The sequence below is a fragment of the Pongo abelii genome, chromosome 17 (genome assembly GCF_028885655.2).
Source record: "Pongo abelii isolate AG06213 chromosome 17, NHGRI_mPonAbe1-v2.0_pri, whole genome shotgun sequence".
Classification (NCBI taxonomy): domain Eukaryota; kingdom Metazoa; phylum Chordata; class Mammalia; order Primates; family Hominidae; genus Pongo; species Pongo abelii.
In genome coordinates this window covers 85,459,830-85,483,779 of record NC_072002.2, presented here as the reverse complement: position 1 = coordinate 85,483,779, position 23,950 = coordinate 85,459,830, and the positions used below count along the sequence as shown (strand labels likewise).

General features: G+C 42.5%; 1 pseudogene; it reads right to left on the bottom strand.

The window, feature by feature from the left end:
* Window positions 1-1,628: 1,628 nt before the first annotated feature.
* On the bottom strand, window positions 1,629-23,157 carry LOC134760307 (small ribosomal subunit protein uS5-like; annotated as a pseudogene).
* Between the last annotated feature and the right edge of the window lie 793 nt (window positions 23,158-23,950).

Below are 23,950 nucleotides of genomic sequence, written 5' to 3'. Positions count from 1 at the left end.
CCTGAGCCTGTCAAACACTGAGCCTATGCCTACAGAGCATGTGATCAAATAGGAAACTTAATGGCACAAAGTGATTGCACGACCGCACAGTGTGGAAAGGATGCGGACTTGATAGTGAGACTGATGTAAATTGAGTAGCACCCTCCAGAAAGATACGTTCAAGTCCTAACTTCCATGGCTTGTGAGTGTGACATTACTTGGAAACAGGGTCTTTGCAGATGTAATTAAGGATCTCGAGGATAAGATCACTCTGTTTAGAGTGGGCCCTAAATGCATTCCTTATAAACGAAAGGAGAGGGAGTTTAGGCACAGATAGTCACAGAGGGAGACCTCTGTGAACACAGACACAGAGATGGGTGTGAATAAGCTACAAGGCCAGGAATGCTGAGGCTTGCTGGCAGCCACCAGAAGCTGTTCCAAGAGGGAGAAGCTTGGAACACATTCTCTCGCTGAGCCACCAGATGGAACCAACCCTGCCAACACCTTGATTTCAGACTTCTGGCCTCCAGCACCGTGAGATGATAAATCTGCTGTATGAAGCCACCTGGATTGTAGTGATCTGTTACCACAGCCTAAGGACACTAACACAAGTGACCTGGGTTCAAATCAATGCTTCCCCAGCCTGTGGCCCAGGGCATCGAACTTTAAACGTCCTCCTCTGTAAACTAGAGATCCTAGTAGTTACCTCACAGAGAAATAAAAAAAACAGTCAAGACTGCTGTGATCCCTTCCTCACTCCTTACAGCCTCTTTGACCAATGGCATGAGACTTAACATCTTGTGTCTCAGTTTCCTCATCCATAAAATGGAGATGAAAATAGCAGCTACCTCGTAGGTTGGCATGAGAAGTACAGGAGATGCTGCCCAGAGACCACAGGGGTGGGGCACATGAGGCCCTCGGCCCATGCAAGCTGCCTGTGCTGACCTGTTGTCATGGTGACCGCCGTGGGCACTGAGCTGACCGGAAGACCAGTAAGGTTTGGGATGAACAGGAAGCTTCCGTAGGAGAAAAAACCTGAAGTGGACCTTGAAGCAATGGTTCCATTTGGATGGGTCACAAGAGAGGGATCCGCATCTGCGGCAGGGTTGGCTCAGGAACCTGAGAAAGGAGTGGGAGACTTTGTGTGCATGCATGCGCGGACCTCTCCGCCTAAGCAAAGGCCCTGGAGAGCCTGGTGAGCTGAATTAAGAAGAAGGCTGGACAGCTGGGCTACAGTTAAATTCACTAGAAGCTCCACAGCAAGTTTAGACATGGGATATGGTTTGGCTGTGTCCCCACCAAAATCTCACCTTGAATTGTAATCCCCATAATCCCCAAGTGTCACAAGAGGGACCCTGTGGAAGGTAATTGAATCATGGGGATGGTTTCCCCCATGCTGTTTTCATGATAGTGAGTGAGATCTGATGGTTTTATAAGTACCTGGCATTTCCCCTGCTGGCACTCATCCTCTCTCCTGCAGCCCTGTGAAGAGGTGCCTTCTGCCATGATTGTAAGTTTCCTGAGGCCTCCCCAGCCCCGCGGAATTTGAGTCAATTAAACCTCTTTTCTTTATAAATTACCCAGTCTCAGGTATTTCTTCTAGCAGCATGAGAACAGACTAATACCATATGATACAATGGACAACGAGAAGACATTAAAATCGTTGAATAAGGGAATAATTCACAAAACAAGGATGCTTAGGAAGGATTAACCCAGCAGGAAGGAGTAAAGCTGCGCTCCTCAAACCTTCCGTGGTGAAGGGCGAGTTTTCTTCCAATCCATCACTGACCAGCGCTGCTGTAATAGATGGTAGAAATAAATTTCTAGAACATGAAATGGAAACAAGACCAACTACAAAAATACAAGCCAAATTTTTTATTCTTAGATCCAAACATACATAACATTGCTCTAATTGTCATAAACATTTTTGAACTCTTATCCCAGTTTCTGCCTGATCATCGCAGACCCACGAGGAGCCACCGGTCAGAAGACAATCCATGGCGGAGGGCTTCTGAAGAGGAGAGGGCGAGCCTAGCAGGGAGGGCAGAGGAGGAGAGGAGCAGAGAAGGCGCCCAGGAGGCCACCGCCATCTTCAGGGAAGCAGAAGACAAAGGTGGTGAAATGCAGATGGCGGAGAGAGTCACACATAAGGTATTTTGAAATGTAAATTGATGGTGAGGACAATGAGCTATAGCTAAATAAGGAGCAGCTGACCCTAAATAAAATGTGACGTTAATTAAATGGCGTTGTTTATAGAAATGGGAGGAACAGGAGAAAGGTGCCCCAAATGGGAGAAATTAACCGCATACTTAGAGTGAATGCACCTCAAATACTGTATCTTCTGGACTTCGGGGTCTTACAACATCGGGTTGCATTTCCACCCCCGCCCCACAATTGATAGAGAACAAGAAGTTACTTTGCTAAATACTGCCTTTGTGACTAGAATTATAGACTGAAAATATCAACACTACTAAATTACAGTAAATTTTGTGGGCCGAAAATAAATACTGTCATGATAGGGAAAGTATTACAAGAAAAACTCTTGGCATATGTATTTTTACAACTCCCTAGGTAATTACGATGTGCACCTAAGCTGAAAAAGTCATTGCATCACTTTGATGAATATTAGGTAAGAGTAAAAAGGTAGAGTGGTCAAACGGATATAACTTATTTTAATGTGCATATGTAAATTGATATTCCAAAAAGATAACAATCTTTGTAAATTAGCAAGCTAAGAAATGCAAGTAAGTCAATCCATACCTCTCTATGGATATAAAAAATAAAACCCTCTTGCTTTAAGAAAAAAAAAAAAAAAAGTGAAGCATTCTCCTGGCCACAGGAGGTCAGTATTGCTTCAAAACAAAATTACCCTAAATCTCTGGGGGCATAATGGTCTTTTAAAAAATGATTATATTTTCTTCTTAAAAAAAAAAGGGTTAGTTTTTGATATATCTGATTTCTAGGCTTTACTGAGTGACAGATGGTTACAGCATGTGAAAAAATATCAACTTGTTAAAAAATCAACTTGTTAAAAATATGTATTTCATGCAAAATTGAACTTGGAGCCTCCTCATTTAAAAGCAATCCTAGAAATTAAGAGAAAGGAGAAAATTATATATATGTCAGAGAGGATGCATGTGTTCAATTCAACACAGAGCTCAGTGCCAAGGAAAAATGAGAACCATGTCTTCAACTTCTCACTTTGTAACTGAAGAGGTCAGATACACACTCATGACATCTTTTGGTAAAAATACAAAAATGAAAAATAAATGCTGTACTGTAGACAGTGATGGTAGAGAATAGTATTGACTGAATCGTTGCAACGTCCTCATTATAAGATTGAGAGAAATGAGGAGTAAAGACATGACAGAGGGAAGGAGAGTTGGATCACTGTGAACATACGGGTGAAAAATTGTAAGTAGCCTGTTGAGAAGATCTTGTGGGAATGATTGCACCAGCATTTGGGGATGTTGTGTAAGACAGAATCACACACATTGCCCAAATTCCAGCCTTATTTTAAACATTCTGATATTCATTCATTCATTCATTGCTCTAGACAAAGTTTGGACAAAAGCAAACAAAGCCCAGCCATCATAGAGCTGTGTTAAGTGAGTAGACAAATTCCTGGATATGCAATTCTCTACCTTGTGATAAAGGCTCCGAAAGAACAGGGCAGAGTGATTAGAGAAGGCTTCTTCAAAGAAATGCCATTTAAGCTGAGACCTGAGGACATTCAGGCCAAGAGATGGGGATCAGACTGCAGGTCCCGAAACCCCAAGGCCAGCGTGACTGATGCACAGTGAATTAGAGGGAGAGAGAATTCTGGGTCTCAAGGAGTTTCGATCTTATCCCAAATGCAATGGGAAACCACTGGATGAAACTGGAATCATGTGATCTAATTTACACACTTTTTAAGAAGTATTTTGGGCCCGGCACAGTGGCTCATGCCTGTAATCCCAGCACGTTGGGAGGCCAAGGTGGGCAGAGCACATGAGGTCAGGAGTTCGAGACCAGCCTGGCCAACATGGTAAAACCCTGTCTCCACTAAAAATACAAAATTAGCTGGGCGTGGTGGCAGGCACCTGTAGTCCCAGCTACTCAGGAGGCTGAGGCAGGAGAGTCACTTGAACCGGGGAGGCAGAGGTTGCAGTGAGCCAAGATCTTGCCACTGCACTCTAGCCTGGGTGACAGAGCAAGACTCCATCTCAAATAAATAAATTAATTAAATGTAAAAGTATTTTGGCTGCTGTGTTTGTGAATGGGAAGGGGATTCAGCAAGAATGGAAATGGAGAAACGCAAATGTGCTTAGGAAGCTAGTGTGGTTGTCCAGGAAGATGATGCCTGGGAAGAAGAAAGCAAACAGATTCCTGGCATTTAGAAGCAGAACCAGAAAGTCTTATTGGTGGGACAGATGAGAGAAGTCATATTTTTGCTCACCCCGTATAAGTGTATACATTTCTGCCTCTACTGCTGAAACCTATAGAAATATTAACCTTTCCTCTTAGAAATAAAATTATTAAATGATCAATTTATACAAAGAAGTATCAAATAATAAATCAGTGATTGTGTTGATTTATGTACATAAAATAATATCAATTGAATGCTATGACTTTTTAATGATAATGGAAACAAAATTATATTCAGTCAAATGCTTTTACAATTAAAGTTTAATAAAGAAAAGATTAAAAGATGATTATTCCTTTGACATTCTGATTTTATATCCATTGTTCAAAGTCTCTGTTGATTTTTTCTCTTAGAAATATTCATAGAAAATGAATATATTGAGTTCAAAAATATTCACCTCGAAATCTGTACAGTCACATTTCATTTCCATCCTACAAGAGCATTTTCAACAACACTGTGATAAGAGTATCTTCCTCAGCCAGGCGACTAACAGGGGAGATGGTGCGTCTGTGGATGCTTCTAGATCTTATCTAAAGTACAAGAACTAAGATGCTTCACGTGGGCAAAGCTGCTCTCCTAAATTAGTTCTGGACTTTCTAGTGAAAATGGAAGTTACCTGGGCAAGCTGGTTTTCACTAAGCAGAACCAGATTGTCAACTCTTATGCCTGGAATCTTAAGTGAATAGATTTCTTTTTTTTTTTTTTTTTTTTGAGATGGAGTCTCCCTCTGTTGCCCAGGCTGGAGTGCAATGGCACAATCTTGGCTCGCTGCAACCTCCATCTCCTGGGTTCAAGTGATTCTCCTGCCTCAGCCTCCCAAATAGCTGGGACCACAGACGCAGGCCATGACGCCCGGCTAATTTTTGTGTTTTTAGTAGAGACGGGGTTTCACCATGTGGACCAGGCTGGTTTTGAACTCCTGGCCTGAAGCAATCCACCTGCCTCAGCCTCCCAAAGTGCTGGGATTACAGGCGTGAGTCACTACCACCCAGCCAGTTTTTGTATTTTTAGTAGAGACGGGGTTTCACCATGTTGGCCAGGCTGGTCTCAAACTCCTGACCTCAGGTGATCTGCCCACCTCGGTCTCCGAAAGTGCTGTGAATACAGGTGTGAGCCACCACGCTCAGCCAAGTGAATAGATTTTTTTTTTTTTTTTTTTTGAGACAGAGTCTCGCTGTTGTCCAGGCTGGAGTGCAGTGGTGATCTTGGCTCACTACAACCTCCACCTCCCGGGTTCCAGGGATTCTCCTGCCTCAGCCTCCTGAATAGCTGGGACTACAGGTGCGTGCCACCACGCCCAGCTAATTTTTTTGTATTTTTTTTAGTAGAGACGGGATTTCACCATGTTAGCCAGGATGGTCTCGATCTCCTGACCTTGTGATCCACCTGCCTTGGCCTCCCAAAGTGCTGGGATTACAGGCATAAGCCACCACGTCCGACCCACGTGAATAGATTTCCAAAGGTGCTCCTGGCAGGTGCCAGGTGGAGACCTCAATGTGTGGGGGTTTGGGGCACTTTTAAACTATACAACATAAGGATAACGAGGCAGTTAACTATAATGACTGCAATTTTCCTGTAGAAGAGTTGAGCACAAAAAGCAAACAAGGCACTGAGCAGTCTCTGCTGAATGCCAGGGATGCGTTTAGAACCACACTACCTTTAAGCTTGGTTCACATAACATTTACCTGGATCTGGTCCCATAAGACTCTCTCTATGCCCATACGTTGTATACTGCCTTGTCCACATCACTGTCTCTATTCTATGGAACAGCCCAATAATTCTTCACTCCTCTCTTTCATGATTGTTATAGTTGCAAATCGGGATAATGGTTGTAAAGTGCTTTGAAAAGATGAAAAGTGCAAGAGAAATGCAAGACGTTATAATTAATTATGACTTTTTTTATGATTCATCTGTTACATTTTATTATGGCTACCGAACTTATTATCTTATAGAATATGTATATAACTATAATTTTATATTGTGTAACGGTACAGATTGTTTATTCTTAGTCCTCAACAAAGAAATGAATACTAAAATCTCCTTAAGATTTTTTTTTAACTATAGCTATTTTGGCTTTATCCCAAATCCTTAAATCTGACTTTCTAAGGGTGGGATAGAGGCATATGTGTTTTTACAACTCCCTAGGTAATTCCGATGTGCACCTCAGCTTAAAAACATCACTGCATTACTTTTGTGAATATTAGGTAAGAGTACAAAGGTAGTGGTTAAATGGATATAACTTATTTTAATATGCACATATACATTGATATTCTAAAAAGATAACAATCTTTCTAAATTAGCAAGCTAAGAAATGCAAATGATATCAATTAATCTATACCTCTCTATGGATTAAAAAAAAAGCTGTGCCATATATAGATTGTGCTTCTCTGCTTCACCTGTCACTCACTACTATAGTACCTCTGTATCTCTGTTTCCCCCCTAAAACTGGAACTCTCTCCAGAAGGCATCTCACAGGTAATCAAAAACACATTCCCATCTACCAGTGTGGCAACTTCTGTATCTCTGCCCCTTTGCAATGCCTCTGCTGTGTGTGAGCACTCCTGGCTGCCACTAGCGCCGTCACCCACCCATGCCAGTTAAGATCCCAGTGCCAGTGCTGCAGGGCACCGAGTCCTCGCTTGGAGCCAAAGCCACTGCACTGCACTGGCCCTAAGGTCACTGAGATCTGTGTGCTGGCCCCTAGGTGCACACAGCACTGCGATATCCTGTGTTACACAGTGATGTGGAGAGAATCCCCCCACCCCCTCCGCCACATACACCTCCCCATCTAGGCTTCACTTCTGTGTTGGTTTCCCAAAAGTGCTTCTTTACACTCCCAGTGCCTCTCCAAGATTTTTATAAAATTAGCTGTATCTGTTTTTAGTCCCCAGACTTGAAAACCTCATGTGAAGGATGAGTGTGTAGACAGAGGGAGAAGATCTGAGGCTAAGAGGGTGAGAAGGGCTGAGACAGACGGCTGAGGGACAGCTGACACCTGGGGCGTTTCTGTCCTGCCTCGTTTGGCTCAGTCTGCTCCTCCTTATTGTCAGGAGCTGCTCCTTAGAAAGGGCTGCTCCCTGGGTCTGGCAGAAATGCTTGAGTTCTAGTGTGACCACAACATGAGTTTAGGCTGTGACCCTGTTAGGAAAGGGGTCTCAATCCAGACCCCAAGAGAGGGTTCTTGGATCTCTCACAAGAAAGAATCCAGGGTGAGTCCATAGAGTAAAGGGAAAGCAAATTTATTAAGAAAGCCGAGGAATAAAGAATGGCTACTCCATAGACAGAGCAGCCCTAAAGGCTGCTGGTTGCCCATTTTTATGGTTATTTTTGATGATACGCTAAACAAGGAGTGGATTATTCATGCCTCCCCTTTTAAGACCATATAGGGTAACTTCCTGACGTTGCCATGGCATTTGTAAATGCTCATGGTGCTGGTGGGAGTGTAGCAGTGAGGACGACCAGAGGTCACTCTCGTGGCCATCTTGGTTTTGGTGGGTTTTGTCCGGCGTCTTTACTGCAACGTGTTTTATCAGCAAGGTCTTTATGACCTGTACCTTGTGCCAACCTTCTATCTCATCCTGTGACTTAGAATGCCTTAACCATCTGGGAATGCAGCCTGGTAGGTCTCAGCATCATTTTACCCAGCTCCTATTCAAGATGGACTTGTTCTCGTTCACACGCCTCTGACAAACCTACCCTTGCAGATGTGGGATTTGTCCCTGATTTGCCGTGGGAGAGAAATCTGACAGGCCAGTAATATCATAAGAAAAATTATGGGAAAACCTGTTTTATTTACAAATAAGCATATAATTTAGCCCTTACATACAAAGAACTGTTCCAATATTTATCTTTCAGTTTTCATAAACATGTGATCAATCTGTACTGGTATTCTTTTCCCCTTCTTCTTCTACTCAACGACAACTTTGTTATGGAGTTAAAAAATTCTGACCACTATGCAGGTCTGTTAACAAAGTGTGGGCCGGGCACGGTGGCTCACACCTATAATCCTAGCACTTTGGGAGGCCGAGGCAGGTGGATCACCTGAGGTTAGGAGTTTGAGACCAGCTTGACCAACATGGAGAAAGCCCATGTCTACTAAAAATACAAAAATAGCCAGGCATGGTGGCACATGCCTGTAATCCCAGCTACTCGGGTGGCTGAGGCAGAGGAATCACTTGAACCCAGGAGGTGAAGGTTGCGCTAAGCCAATATCACGCCATTGCACACCAGCCTGGGCAACAAGAACAAAACTCCATCTCCAAAAAAAAAAAAAAAAGACAAAAGTGTGTTAGGCCGGGCGCGGTGGCTTACACCTGTAATCCCAACACTTTGGGAGACCAAGGCGGGCAGATCACGATGTCAGGAGATCAAGACCATCCTGGCTAAAACAGTGAAACCCTATCTCTAATAAAAATACAAAAAATTAGCCAGGCATGGTGGCACGCGCCTGTGGTCTCTGCTACTTGGGAGGTTGAGACAGGAGAATCGTTTGAACCTGGGAGGCAGAGGTTGCAGTGAGCTGAGATTGTGCCACGGCACTCCAGCCTGGGTGACAGAGCAAGACTCTGTCTCAAAAAGAAAAAAGAAAGAAAGAAAGAAAGAAAGGGTGTCAATAAAGCCTTCTTTGTCGGTGGCGTGTCTCCTGGCTCTGTAGTATAGTAGGCACCCAAGTCAGACATTATTGGTCAAGCAACTTCTGTACTTATTCCTGATCTCTGTGGGAGAGGCAAACTCTGGGCTAACATCTCATGAATGAATGCAGAGTTGGGGAGTGTGAGGCTTCCAGTTGCAGATAAGCATCAGAAATGCCTCTAACCTTGCAGATCTGCCTGTTCCAAAAGCCCTCCATCAGGCTTACCCCATTAGGTAATTGGTGTCATTTCCCAGGCTGTGACATGTATGCAAGCATACGTCTTAATTTAGGGAGAAGGGAAAAAGGACTATAAATTGGTCTGGTAACTCCTCCATCTGGCTACAAGTCAGAGAAGATGCAAGTGTGATCTCAAACAGTTTACAAAAAAAATATTTATTTTGAGATAATTTCAGACTTACAGAAAAGTTGCAAAAAAAGTACCATGAATACCCGTACAAACTTCAACTGGTTTCCTAAATATTGACATTTTATCATGTTTGCTCCATCATTCTCTCTGTGTCTTAATGGGTCTTTTTCTGAACAGTTGAGGAGTAAGTTGCAGACATAATGCTTTCCTATTCCTAAATATTTCTGTCTTACTAACCACAGCACAATCATCAAAATCAGAAGTTAGCATTGATATACTACTATTACCTAGCAGGTAGATCTTATGCCAATTGTCCCACAAATGTCCTGTGTAGCAAAAGGAAGAAAACACAGTGTTTTAAGGCTTTTGAGTGGAGTCACAATGGCTCTGAGACCTTGTCCAGTAACAGGGACCACAAGAACTGTTAGGACCCAGTCTGCCACAGTCCTGATCTAAAATACCCTTTGGTATTTAGGACATGGGCATCTGCTGATCTTTTCTAAACTGAAGAGAGAAATTAAGGACACAGAATGTTGGTTATATGCCTTTTGTTTTTTTCTCCGTTTCTCTTTTGACCAACTTATTTTAATGCAGCAACTCCTCACAAACTGCCTGATATACCCAACACATATCTTTAGTTCTGGGAAATAGAGAGTTATGTAAGATGTGGTCCCAACACCCCTGTGAATCAAAATGCTATTACATAATCAGTAACTAAACAGAAATGAAATAGTAGTGTTAGGAATGATAAATTCCTCTTTAAAAGGTTTAATTGTGTAACGTTTTTGTTCTTTGTTCAAAAGCCCAACCTCCTTGTCCTCTCATTTCTAGCCTGAAAACCATCCTCCCACTCTTGTTGCACCCTGACATGCCCAGTAGTATAGTGGACAGACCAGTCCTACCCCCTCTTTCTCTTACAAATCGTGCACTTACCTTATTTAGAAAAGTTTAAGTCTTAGCCAACCGGGATCAGTTTAGATTGTGTGGTCCAACCCTAGCCTATAAGGGAATGACACAGGGACAGGAACTGTGTTAGGGTTAAAAACCCCTTCCTTCCTTTGTTCAGTGTGCTCTTGTGGTCAGGACAGATGTGAGCAGCACTCTTCTGCAGAAATAAATGTGCCTTGCTGAGAAATTCTCTAAGTGCTGGTTTTTCCTTGTGGCACTGAGCACCTGTTTCTAACAGTAGTAATGTTAACTGTGGCAGAGAACCAAGTTACCCCAAGTTACCAGCAGTGAATCCATACAGGTCCTCAGCAACTTCAGCCCTTGTCTCCTCAGAACAAAGAAACTGGTCGAGGGGCATAAGGCAGAAAAAAAGACTGAGGCAATTTTCAGAGCAGGAATGGAAGTTTATTTAAAAAGGCTTTATGAATGGTACAATGGACTTTGGGGACCAGGGCAGGGGGAAGGGTGGAAAGGGGCGAGGGATAAAATACTACGAACTGGGTGTAGTGTACACTGCTTGAGTGATGAATGCACCAAAAGCTCACAAATCACCACTACAAAACTTACTCATGTAACCAAATCCCACCTGTTCCCCTAAAACCTATGGAAATAAGAATTTAAAAAAAAAAAAAAAGAAAAGCAAGAAGACTAAGAAAAATAACTATGCTGAAAAGAAATCTATGAGAAATGAATTTCAGGTTTTCTGGAAAGTTCTGACTAAATGACTGCATTATATTATTAGAGTGGTTTATTATGTAATTCAAGACTGTAATTATATAATATTCCAAATTAACTGTCACCAATAAAAATGCAACATTGTTGAAAATAGAAAAAAATAAATAAAAAATAAAATGAGTAAATAAATAAATAAATTTTAAACATAAAAAGGCTTTAGAACAGGAAAGGAAGGAAAATTCACTTGGAAGAGACCCATGTAAGCCCCTGAAAGTCCAAGAGAGAAAAGAACAAAAGGTTGGGCGTGGTGGATCATCCCTGTAATCCCAGCACTTCGGGAGGCCGAGGTGGGCAGATCACCTGAGGTCAGAAGTTCTAGACAAGCCTGGCCAACATGGTGAAACCCTGTCTGTACTAAAAATACAAAAATTAGCTGGGTGTGGTGGCATGTACCTGTAATCCCAGCTACTCGGGAGGCTGAGGCACAAGAATCGCTTGAACCCAGGAACCAGAGGTTGCAGTGAGCTGAGATCACACCACTGCACTCCAGCCTGGGCGACAGAGCAAGACTCAGTCTCGAGGGGAAAAAAAAAAAAATAGAGCAACAAACAGCACTTTAACCTTGATACTGGGACTTTATAGGCTCACCTCTTTCCCATGATTCTCCCCTTAGGGTGGGCTTCCCGCATGCACAGTGCTTTCCTTACCCTTTGGACTTGAGCACACCCAGTGTGTTTAGGGATTTATGCACATGCCCATCTGAGGCTTTCTTCCCTTTTCCCCTTTTCCAATGGTGTGTACCCCACCCGGAACATGGTACTTTGCCATTATTGTCTTTTAACAGGCATGCCCAGTAGCTTCTTCCTGGGGTCTGCATTCAGTTAACATTTTGATGTTAACAGGTGTGGACCATCAGGAAATGGCCTCTCCCTGGCTGCCAAATTATCATTTTTAAAGAGGCAATGTGATAATTGCCAAACCATCGCCCGACATTCCCAGTGGGTAGGGGCGAAGGAGAGCCCTCTCCTGCCCTGCTCATATGTAACTACCTGTAACAGGAAGAAGGAAGAATACAATATATGGTCAAGTGTTTGATAGACAACATGTCAAACGATTTATATACATATTTATTTTTTACACACATATGGTGACATGTGGCATTATTATCTCTATTTTATAAATGAGGAAATACAGGATCATAAAAATCAGGAAATCTGTTCAGCATCTTCACGCAGTGAGACACAGAGCCAGGATCTGAACCAAGGTCGACCTCCAAAGCCCAAGCTTTGTTCCATGAAAACAAGAGGTATAAACAGATAACACAGAGCAAATGTGAGAAGACAGAAGTGGGGACACATGAAGGCTTTCCAGGTCTCAAGGACAAAGGTATATTTGAGCACAGACTGAAGAATGGATGAGACTTTGCGGGTAAAGATGAAAGAAACAATCCAAAGGGGAAAGCCAGCGACTTGAAGTAGCTGACTGCAGTGTCCAATGCTTTGACTCAGCAAAACAGCCAAATTAGGTTCCCATGACAGGGCAGAGGATACACAGCTTCTTGAAAGCTTGAGTGTGCCCAAGGGTCCTTACAGTAACAGCAGAAAGCTCAGACAGATAATTCCTACCATTAGGCAGGAAACAGCTTCTCCCGGGGACTCGGTGGTTGATAAGCTTTCTTTTCACCAGGGAGCTTTTTCTGATTTCTTTTCTTAGGAGGAAGACTTGCCTATTTAAGATAAAGAGTAGAAGGCAGTACCGGGAGCACTTTTCTAAATTAAATAACTCCTCAGGGTGCCAGCCTGTTAAGTGTGGACAGAAGCAGAGAGGCAGGACTTGCTGGGCTCCTCCCCATTCATGAAGTAAAAATTGCAGAGTTCCCCAGGAAGCCACGCGGTTTTGTGGACATCTAAATTTCCGACATAAAGAGATGCTATTTGTTTACTTTTTGCATATTCTAAGGAAAGACAGTAATGCATAATAGATTCAGCAGGACATTGCATCCTGTACAAAAATTTTATTGATCATACTATCACTAATTTCTCCTGAAAAATGACTATAGTAGCCTAATTGAATACTTTTCTATTGTAAATATTCAAATTATATTAATGACTTAGATTAGCATTTTTTGAAAGATGCTCCTTGTGAAGTTTGGAAAGGTACACAGAGTTCAGCTTTTTAAAACTACATTTAAGATCCAAGGCTTACTTCTTACCGTGGCTTACTCCTGTAATCCCAGCACTTTGGGAGGCCAAGACAGGAGGATCACTTAAGTACAGCCTAAGCAACATGGTGAGACCCTGTCTCTACAAAAAATAAAACATTAGCCAGGTGTAGTGTCACGCACCTGTAATCTCAGCTACTCAGGAGGCTGAGGTAAAAGGATTCCTTCAGCCCAGGAGTCTGAGGCTGCAGTGAGCTATGAACACAACACTGCACTCTGGCCTAGGCAATAGAGTGCAGTTTATCTGAGTTTAACTCAGCTTCAAATATAAAGGAGAAGCTTTGAGTACCCTAAACTGCCATGAGCTTAACCACTTACACACTGCTACCTCTGGCCACTAAGCCAGGAGAGAGAAGCAAGTATCCCTCGTTACATCCCAAGCTCCCTTCAGCTGTGAGACACAGGAGCTTCTGCTTCCCTCCCCACAGGGTAGGCTGTAGTCATTCCCCTCCCTCCAAGTTCATGAACACTGCCTGCCATTTTCTGTAGGTAAACTGCTCATTTATTAATCTTATAAAATCATGAATGAATGAACAGCTAGTGAGTATGAAAAAACATGTGTTGTCCTACACAGGAAGCCTGAGATCACCAGCTCAGGTGGAGCCAAGAGGAATTTTGCCAGAAGCCCTGTTCACGGTATGTTTTCTATTTGTCTCTCCAATATCTTCCTACATGTCTAACCACCACAGTGCAAGGATGGGAAGAGTACAAAGATCCTTCCCATTCACTCGTAACTATGAAAGAGATTAACTCACATTCCCACTTAATTCAGGGGCAAGAACGCCCCATATGAAGGATACCTAATAACATTTCTACTTAACCTCACTAATGCAATTAAAGTGAGAAAAAGAAATAAGTGGTACAAAAAGTAGAAGATTGGAGATAACATTTCTATAAAATTCCTAATTTGTAGAAAATGCGTCACCATTAAAAATGCAAGCAAAACTATTCAGAGAGTTCAGCAACTACTTTAAACAAATAGGCCAGGCACGGTGGCTCAACCTGTAATCCTAGCACTTTGGGAGGTGAGGCAGGTGGATCACTGGAGCCCAGGAGTTCAAGACCAACCTGGGTAACATAGCGAGACCCCCATTGCTATAAAAAATACAAAAATTAGCTGGGCATGGTGGTACATGTCTGCACTCCTGGCTATTCGGGAGGCTGAGACAGGAGGATTGCTGGAGCCTGGGAGATCGAGGTTGCAGTGAGCCATGACTGTAGCACTGCATTTTAGCCTGGGCAACAAAGCAAGCCCCTGTCTCAAAAAAGCAAAAACGAAAAATCAATAAATAATAAAATAAATTATTTTATAATTAAGCTTATTTTAAGCTTATTTTTTAAACTTATAATTAAGTTATTTTATAACTAAGCATGAACTATAATAGGAAAAAAATGGAGGAAAAAGAAATAACATAAACTATAAGATTCAAATGAATAAATCTCTTTAAAAGTGGACAAGACCTTTATAGAGAAAACTAAAAATATCATTGAAGGACACACAATAAAGGATTGTGAATAGTAGAGATGTAATCCATGTTATTCAATGATAAGACACATAGATACATTAGAATTTTACTAAAAATATCAGTGAAACTCCAATTTTAAAAATTGTAAACAAGCTTTTTCTTATAACTGAACATGTCTATTCTTAATATATAGAAGAGCAGAGACATTTCTAAAGACAAAACGTGGCGGGGAAGGATAAGATCTTGCCTATTAGATAATAAGGATTATTACAAAACCGTAGTCAATTAGAAGAGCGAGTTTGTTGCAGTACTAGGCAGTACTAAGTAGATCAGTGTTTCAGAGAGGCTGGACACATAGCAGTCTTTTCAATAAATCTGAGAAAATTGGTCATCCGTACGGAAAATATTGTATCCCTCACTTACATCATATAAAGAAATAATTCAAAGCCTACTAAAATGCCAGACATGAAAATCAAATCCATTAAAACATTTAAAAGAATTATAAGAGCAAGATTTTATGACTATGGTAGAAAATGATTTTTCAAACAGGATTTCTTTAAAAGAACAAATGATAAAAAAGGTATATTTGACAACATAAAATTTTTTTAAAACTTTCATGAAACAAAAGACACCACAAGCAAAGTGAAAAGACAAGCACAAACTGGTACAAAAGATTTGCAATACTTAAAGAAAGGCAAGTGTCGGCCAGGCGTGGTGGCTCACACCTATAATCCCAGCACTTTGGGAAGCTGAGGTGGGGGGCTAATCCAAGGTCAGGAGTTTGAGACCAGCCTGGCCAACATGGTGAAACCCCATCTCTACCAAAAAAAAAAAAATATATATATATATATATGCAAGGCCAGACCTGGTGGCGGGTGCCTGTAATCCCAGCTACTTGGGAGGCTGAGGCAGGAGAATCGCTTGAACCTGGGAGGCGGAGGTTGCAGTGAGCCGAGATTGCACCACTACACTCTAGTCTGGGCAATCACAGAGTGAGACTCCATCTCAAAAAAATATATATATATGCAATACTTAAAGAAAGTGTCCAGAATCCACAAAGGGTGATAAATAAATAAGAAAGAGATAAACTATCCAATATAAAGAGAGATGGGGGTGCAAACCCACAGTTCACAGAATAGGAAACAGAGTCAAGAAACATTTGACAAGATGCTCAATTTCACTAGTAATGTGAAAAATAATAGTTAAATGGAATACTGAAATTAAACCACTTCGCATCCATCAGAGAAGCAAAAAATCCAAACTCTAATAATAATAAGCATTGACAAAGACATGGACAAACTTCATTTATTTCAAGAGGAAAGACCATGGTTACAACCACTCTGGAGAACAACTGGGTAAGATCTCATGAAGTTAAAGGTATACTCAGAAATTCCAAAACACTCAGAAATTCTACCTCTAGGCATAGACCATTGAGAAATTCTTGCACATGTAGACCAGAAGATACATATAGCTCATAGCTCTGTTGTTTGTGATGATGGCAAAGCATAACCATCCTAAAAATCCATCAACAATCAAATAGAGAAATAGATTTTTTAATTAACACAGGGCAATTACTATGTTTCAGGAACGTTCTATTGTAAGAATGTTAAAAATATTAAATTATTTAACTTTCAAAAGAACTCTATAAGATAGATAGGTTTTTATGAATTGTAATACTTCCACTATTTTTAGTGACTATTTTCCCCATTTTATAGATTAGGATCTTAAGACACAGAAATAAGCCCAAGGTCACTCAGCTGGTTAGAAATAAAGTGATACAGTGGAATGCTACAGAACAAAGGAAAAGAATGAAATAAAATTATATGTAGCATTATGGATAAATATCAAACGGTGAGAAAAAGTAGGTTGTAGACTGATACAGTAACATACCATTACATTAGTCTGAAAGATGCAAATCAATACTGCCTTAGTTTCCTAGGGCTGCCATAACAAATAAGCATGAACTGGGTAGCTGACAACAGAAATGTATCCTCTCACCCTTTTGGAGGCCAGAAGTTGGAATCCAAGGGACCAGCAGGGCAGCACTCCTTCAAAGGCCCTAGGGGTTCCTGCCTGGCCCTTTCCAGCTTCCGGTGCCTCCAGGATGTCCTTGGCTTGTGGCCCTATCACTCCAGTCACTGCCTCCATCTTCACACGGTCTTCTATTTTCTCTCTTGTAAGGACACTTGTTGTTGGATTTAGGGTCCACTGGATGGTGGAGGATCATGTCTTTTCTATATCCGCCAAGACACTTCCCAAATAAGGGCACACTCACAGGTTGCAGAGGGTCAGGATGTGGACATACCCTTTGGGAGGACCAGCATTCAACCCTCTACAAATATTGTCGGTAATTTACAGGTATTTACCTAAGTAATGAAATGCCATTTACAAAAAAATCTCATGGAAATAATAAACACTAAACCCTCCTCTGGGAAAGAAGGGAGGGAGAGAGTAACAGGAGAGGAAGGTATTACAGAGGGGGTAAGTGTCTCTGTAATTTGTTCTTATTTTAATCCTGGAGGAAATATGGCATTTTAAATCTAAAGTTAATATAGCAACATGTTGAGCTTTGATAGGGCTGAGGGGCAGACACACACCTGTTGGCCATGATTTTCTCTGAAATTTTCTTCTCTTTTTTTTTTTTTTTTTTTTTTTTGTGACAGAGTCTCGCTCTGTTGCCCAGGCTGAAGTGCAGTGGCGTGATCTCAGCTCACTGCAGCCTCCATCTCCCAGCTTCAAGCGATTCTCCTTCCTCAGCCTCCCGAGTAGCTGGGATTACAGGCACCTGACACTGTGTCTGGCTAACTTTTGTATTTTTAGTAGAGACAGGGTTTCACCATGTTGGTCAGGCTAGTCTCGAACTCCTGACCTCCGATGATCCGCCCACCTCGGCCTCTCAAAGTGCTGGGATTACAGGTGTGAGCCACTGTGCCTGGCTGATTTTCTCTGTAACTTTTTATAATTAAGAAATATTTCACAATGAAACAATGCAAAGATGTCCTCTGCCTTAACTCTGTCATGGTATTTGGAAGAGTTACTTTTGACAGGTCCTTGCTGAACCTTGTCTGCAAGCTGTTATTAAACGTCTATGGTATTATCCACTACTTCTCTCAGTCCTATTTGAATCAGCTCTAAGTCAGAGCTCCTCCATGCTTTCCCAACTCACCTCTTAACATTTACAGCCTTTCCTCTCCACCATTTAGTTTGCTTTAGATGTTTTTTCTTATTAAGAACATCACTGCTCCAATAATGATGAACTGATTTCCAAATGTCAAAGACTAATCCAACACAGAAATATCAAAGCAAAGACTGCAGATAAGCAACATGGCTTCCTCGTGATGTTTGTTGTGCTTCTAGAAAACAACTTTTCTCACAAATCTTTTAAATCACGTTTTATCTTTACAATAATGAGTACTCTTGCCTTCTTTGAGAACATCCTCACCTCTCCCAGAGAAATTGTAGTAGCATCAGCAAGTTGATGGGCTGAGACTTATTTCTCCTGGGGTGACCTGCCAATAGCAGAATCATTAGCACAGTCCCCTCTAAAGCACTAATTTTTTTCAATATTCTTTTAAAATTCTCCAGCCAAAAATGATGGGAACCATGATTATTCCTGGCCACTGCCATCTCTAAAGTGGAGTTACTCTTCCTTCTATGCCCAGCCATATAAAATCAAGACAACCCACTGAAATACAATTACTGATGTTTTGAAAAATAAACAGCTAAAGTAAAGCTACAGCAGTTTTAGTAATGTGCTGTTTTATTTTAGGTGATAGGAAAACCAAAAGTTATACAGCTATTTATGAGGTTCAATGATGAAAGTAACACATTATTTAAAAAATTAATCTGAGTAATCATGATAGTACGGAATTTAAAATTAGAGGCAGGGTGAGGTGGCTCACGCTTGTTATCCCAGCACTTTGGGAGGCCAAGGTGGGCGGATCACTTGAGGTCAGGAGTTTGAGACCAGCCTGGCCAACATGGCCAAACCCTGTCTCTACTAAAAATATAAAAATTAGCTGGGCGTGGTGGCACTCACCTGTAATCTCAGCTACTCGGGACGCTGAGGCACGAGAATCGTTTGAACTCTGGAGGCGGAGGTTGCAGTGAGCTGAGATCACGCCACTGCACTGCAGCCTGGGTGACAGAGCAAGATTCTGTCTCAAAAAAAAAAAAAAAAAAGAAAGAAAGAAAGAAAAAGAAAAGAAACAAATTTAGAATTTAGAATCAAAAGACTTTAATTCCTGGTTCTTCCAGTGATCAGCTGTGTGACACCGGACAAGTTAGTTCCGTAAACCTCAATGTGCAACACTGGGCTAATGACAGTAGCTACCTGATAAGATTGACATAGACATTAAAAAATAATAGATAGGCATTCCATATATCATAGCTCAGGTTGCCATACAAAATATCATAGACAGGGTGACTTAAACAACAAAAATGTATTTCCCACAGTTCTGTAAGCTGGAAGTCCAAGATCAAGGTGGCCACAAGGTGGTTTCATTCTGAGACCAATTCTCTTGGCCAGCAGATGGCAGCCTTCTCGCTGTGGGCTCACATGGCCTCTTATATGCCTGAGGGGAAAGAGAGAGGGCTCTCCGGTATCTCTTCCCGTAAGGAAACTGTTTCTATCCAGAGCCCCATCCTTCTCACCTCCTTTAACCTTAATTACCTCCTTATAGGCGCTATCTTCAATTATAGTCACAGTTGGGGGTTAAGGCTTCAACATATCAATTTGGGGGAGACACAGTTCAGTCTGTAATACCTAGGTAATATTATCAGATATTTTAAGGCAGCGACAGGACTGGGCACAGTGGCCTGTAATCCCAGCACTTTGGGAGGCCGAGACGGGTGGATCACCTGAGGTAGGGAGTTCAAGCCCAGCCTGACCAACATGGAGAAACCCCGACTCTACTAAAAATACAAAATTAGCCAGGCGTGGGGGCTCATGCCTGTAATCTCGGCTGCTGGGGAGGCTGAGGCAGGAGAATCGCTTGAACTCAGGAAGTGGAGGTTGTGGTGAGCCGAGATTGTGCCATTGCACTCCAGCCTGGGCAACAAGAGCGAAACTCCGTCTCAAAAAAAAAAGGCAGCCACAGTACTTCTTCCATGCATGTTTGTTGTTTTTTATTGGCCTGACAGAAAAACCCATGAGAAATAAAAATGAAATACTAAGCCCCTCAACTCACTGAATGGACCCCCTCTTGGTCCAGGGGACCCCAGAGTAACCTTGGAAACTGAGTTCTTGACCATGACGAGATGGGGTCAGACACACCTCAATGTGCACCTCCCTTGCTGACCACCATTAGGCTTTCTTCCCTAAGAGCGAAACAGAAACCAGTCTTCCAAATGATTCCACCGCTATTGACCAACCTGACACTGCCCCTCCTTTTTGCCTGATAAGAGACCACGGAACATGGACTCTACAAGGAATGTGCAGTTGGGATTTTTGTGTCCTCTGGTTCACCTTTTGAAATCAGAAGGCCGAACACTCCGCCCTCCGATCGTGCTAACATGGCCATTTTCTGAACATGGATCCCTTGGAGAAGCAGGAAGCTTTATTGCTCATGCATGTGTTTCCTCTTTCATAAAGATTTATGACTTCTCCTGTGGCTTATTAAACACGTATATTCAGCCACCTCATTCAGCATATATTCCTGTTCCTGTTGTCCCTCCCTCAAAATGTTTGCTTCTGGCTTCCCAGCCTGTCAGATGGCCACCCTGCAGGCTGCAATGCTTTCCAAATTTATGAGCCTTGTCATTCTTCAGTTGACAACCATAATCCCTATGCCATAACTTGCACTGCATGAAAATTATATTGATAGGTGTAACCAAAATAAAGAGAATCTTCTCATGTTTTTTATTAAGTTATGTAATTAGAGGTATGTGGAATTTTTCACTCTGCTTTCTCATGAAACAAAGCATAATCATTATTTCAATGCTCCTACAAAATAGTTACAATCACCACTGTCATGTCTTAATGTTTTACAGTTGGAATAGTAAAAACTATGCCCCTGTAATATACTAAAAAGTTTTAAGCGCTTACCTAAGAATATCCTTTAATGAAAGATGTTTGTTCAGTTCAGGTTTCTGCCTCAGCCTCTGAGTAGCTGGGATTACAGGCACCCACCATGATGCCCGCCTAATTTTTGTATTTTTAGTAGAGACGAGGTTTCACCATGTTGGCCACGCTAATCTCAAACTCCTGACATCAGGTGATCTGCCTGCCTTGGCCTCCCAAAGTGCTGGGATTACAAGTGTGAGCCACTGCACTTGGCCTATTGTACCATTTTCTTACTATGAAGATGTTTAAGTTATTTTTATTTGAACTTCCTGGGCAATAAAAATAATAAGTTACAGTTTTAAACACTGCTATATGTATTTATACATTATGCTTTTTGAGAAGGCAATGAATGACAAGATCACATCAGTTTATACTTTTACCACAGCAGTATGAGCTGCCATTTCCTGATACCCTCACAAATACTGATCATTATTGTTCCTTTCTACTCTCTGCCAAATTGGCAAATGGAAAATTACTTAACATTTTTATTTGCCTTTCTTTGGTTTCTATTGAGTTCAACTTTTTTTTTTTTTTTAAGACGGAGTCTCGCTCTGTTGCCAGGCTGCAATGCAGTGGCGTGATCTTGGCTCACTGCAACCTCCACCTCCTGGGTTCAAGCAATTCTTCTGCCTCAACCTCCCAGGTAGCCGGGACTATAGGCACCCACCACCAATCCTGGCTAATTTTTGTATTTTTAGTAAAGACAGGGTTTCACCATGTTGGCCAAGATGGTCTTGATCTCTTGAGCTCGTGATCTGCCCGCCTTGGCCTCCCAGAGTGCTGGGATTACAGGCGTAGACCACCGTGCCTGACCTGAGTTCAACTTTTTTCACACTTCTTGTTGTCCATCCAAGGTTTCATTTGTACAATACATATCTCTGATTAGTAGGGTTTTGTTAAGTACATGATGATATCTGCAATCTTGGGAAAGAGACTTTATGGGAGGTAACTTCACTATTCCTAAAACCTCCCAACTTGATTCTTCTTATACTCAAAATATTATTAAATCCCACACTGACCCTGCACTGCAGCATCCTGAGAAAACTCCACCTGCACTCTCTGGGTGTGACACAATTCCTATATTCCATTATCAGGCAGATAGTGAAGATTACTTAGTACTAGGTCGGGGGATAGTTTATAGGAATTCCTGGGCTTCAGTTTAATCCAATGTTGAATGCCAAACCCTCCAAGATGACATTTCCTCTTTCATCATGTGAACTTTTCATCCTTAAATCTTCTTCTAGTGTGTTGCTGTGTAACCCTCCTTGACTGAATAAACAGTTAGGACTGTATTTCTCAACTCAGGGAGAATTCCTGTTGCCTGATGTCTGGATTTGTCAGAAGTCTCACCCAGCCTATTATAATCTATCTTTATTTTAGAAGCTGTTCTTTTTTCTTTTTTCCCCCCACAGGCTCGATTCACTTTATTTTTTGTGTATAAAACCCTATGTTGTAGCCACAGCTGGAGCCTGGGTCCTCTGCACGGAGACTCTGGCGTTGGCCTTGACCAGGTGTGGTCAGTGAATTCCTGATAGGAAGGCTTGGTGAATACAGGCTCCTTCCAAAGGTGGGGGGCGGGGGTCAGGTAGCTGTAGGTCTTAGAGCTGTAGGGTCAAAGGTGGCCTTGGCAAAGTTGCCCAGGGTGGCAGTGCAGCCCCTGGCTGAGGTGTAGCAGACATCCATACCAGCCATCATGAGCAGCTTCTTGGGCACAGGCACCAAGACGATGCCAGTGCCCCTGGGCACGGGGATGAAGCGCACCAGCACAGAGCCTCAGTGGCCTGTCCCCTTGCAAGGGACGGTGTGGGGCTTGCCGATCTTGTTCCCCCAGTAGCCTGTGCGCACGGGGACAATGGAGAGCTTGGCCAGGATAATGGCCCCGCGGATGGCAGTGGCCACCTCCTTGGAGCACTTAACACCCAGACCGATGTGGCAATTGTAGTCCCTGATGGCAACAAATGCCTTGAACCTGGTGCGCTGGCCGGTGCGGGTCTGCTTCTGCACTGGCATAATCTTCAAAACCTCGTCCTTGAGAGAGGCCCCCAGGAAAAAGTCAATGATCTCAGATTCCTTGATGAGCAGGGAGAAGAGATAGATCTCCTCCAGGGACTTGATCTTCATGTCCTTGACCAGGAGGCCCAGCTTGGTAATGGGCGTCCACCCCTTATCCTTGGCCTTGACTCCGCGAGCTCCGCAGCCTCGGCCCTGGCCCGGTCCACGGCCGCGACCCCGGCCCGGATGCCACTGCGGAAGCCTCCGCGGAAACCACCGCAGTTCCCATCCCAGGGTCCCCCGGGGCTTCCGGGTCCCCGCTGCACCGGTGTTATCCGCCATTTGGTGTTTTCTCGGAGAAGACGGAGAAGCTGTTCTTGTTCGTCATCACTAAGTAACTTCCTTTGTTTTAGAAGCTCTTCTGTGTTCCTCATCACTACGTAACATCCTTTGTTTTAGAATCTTTTCTGTGTTCCTCGTCACTATGTAACTTGTTTCTTTTAGAAGCTGTTCTATGTTCGTCATCACGACGTAACATCCTTTGTTTCCTGTTCTTAATGGCTTTCAGAGAAAACCCGAAGTCAGAAGCACACCGGCATCCACTTTCGGCCGCCCTGCCTGAGTATGACATGGATGGGTGTGACCAACATAGAGTCTTCAGGAGGCTCGGTTTGGTAACTTAGGCATAGTTAATACATCCACATCACTTTTCTAAATTCTATGTTCTTTCATCTCTTTCTCCACATTTATTCATCTAAAAATGGTGGGAGAGGTTCAAAATTTTTTTAAAAACACACTGAAGAATAGTGAGCCTTCTTCATTTGGAATTCATCCCAGTGTTAAAACAAATGAAAGAATATTGTGCAAATTTCCAGGAAAATGTCAATGATGACTGACTAAATTGGAACAAATATCGAAAGACTCCAAAATATTTACATCCCAGCTGGAGGCAAGTATTTCATTCCAAGTCAGGGACGGGACAAAGTGAGGCTGCAGCAGCGGAACGGGCGTAGCCTGGGTCCCAGCCCTCAGCATCACCAAGGCGCATTCGTCCCTGAGCACACCAGGAGTTGTGACAAGTCCTGTTCCTTTGGTTTTAGAGGTTTTGCTGCAGAAGCCATCCCCATTTTGACCACTCCAATAATACCGTAAGCAGAGTTCAAAAGCTGAAGCGGTACACTGTGCCTCCAGGTTGTGTTT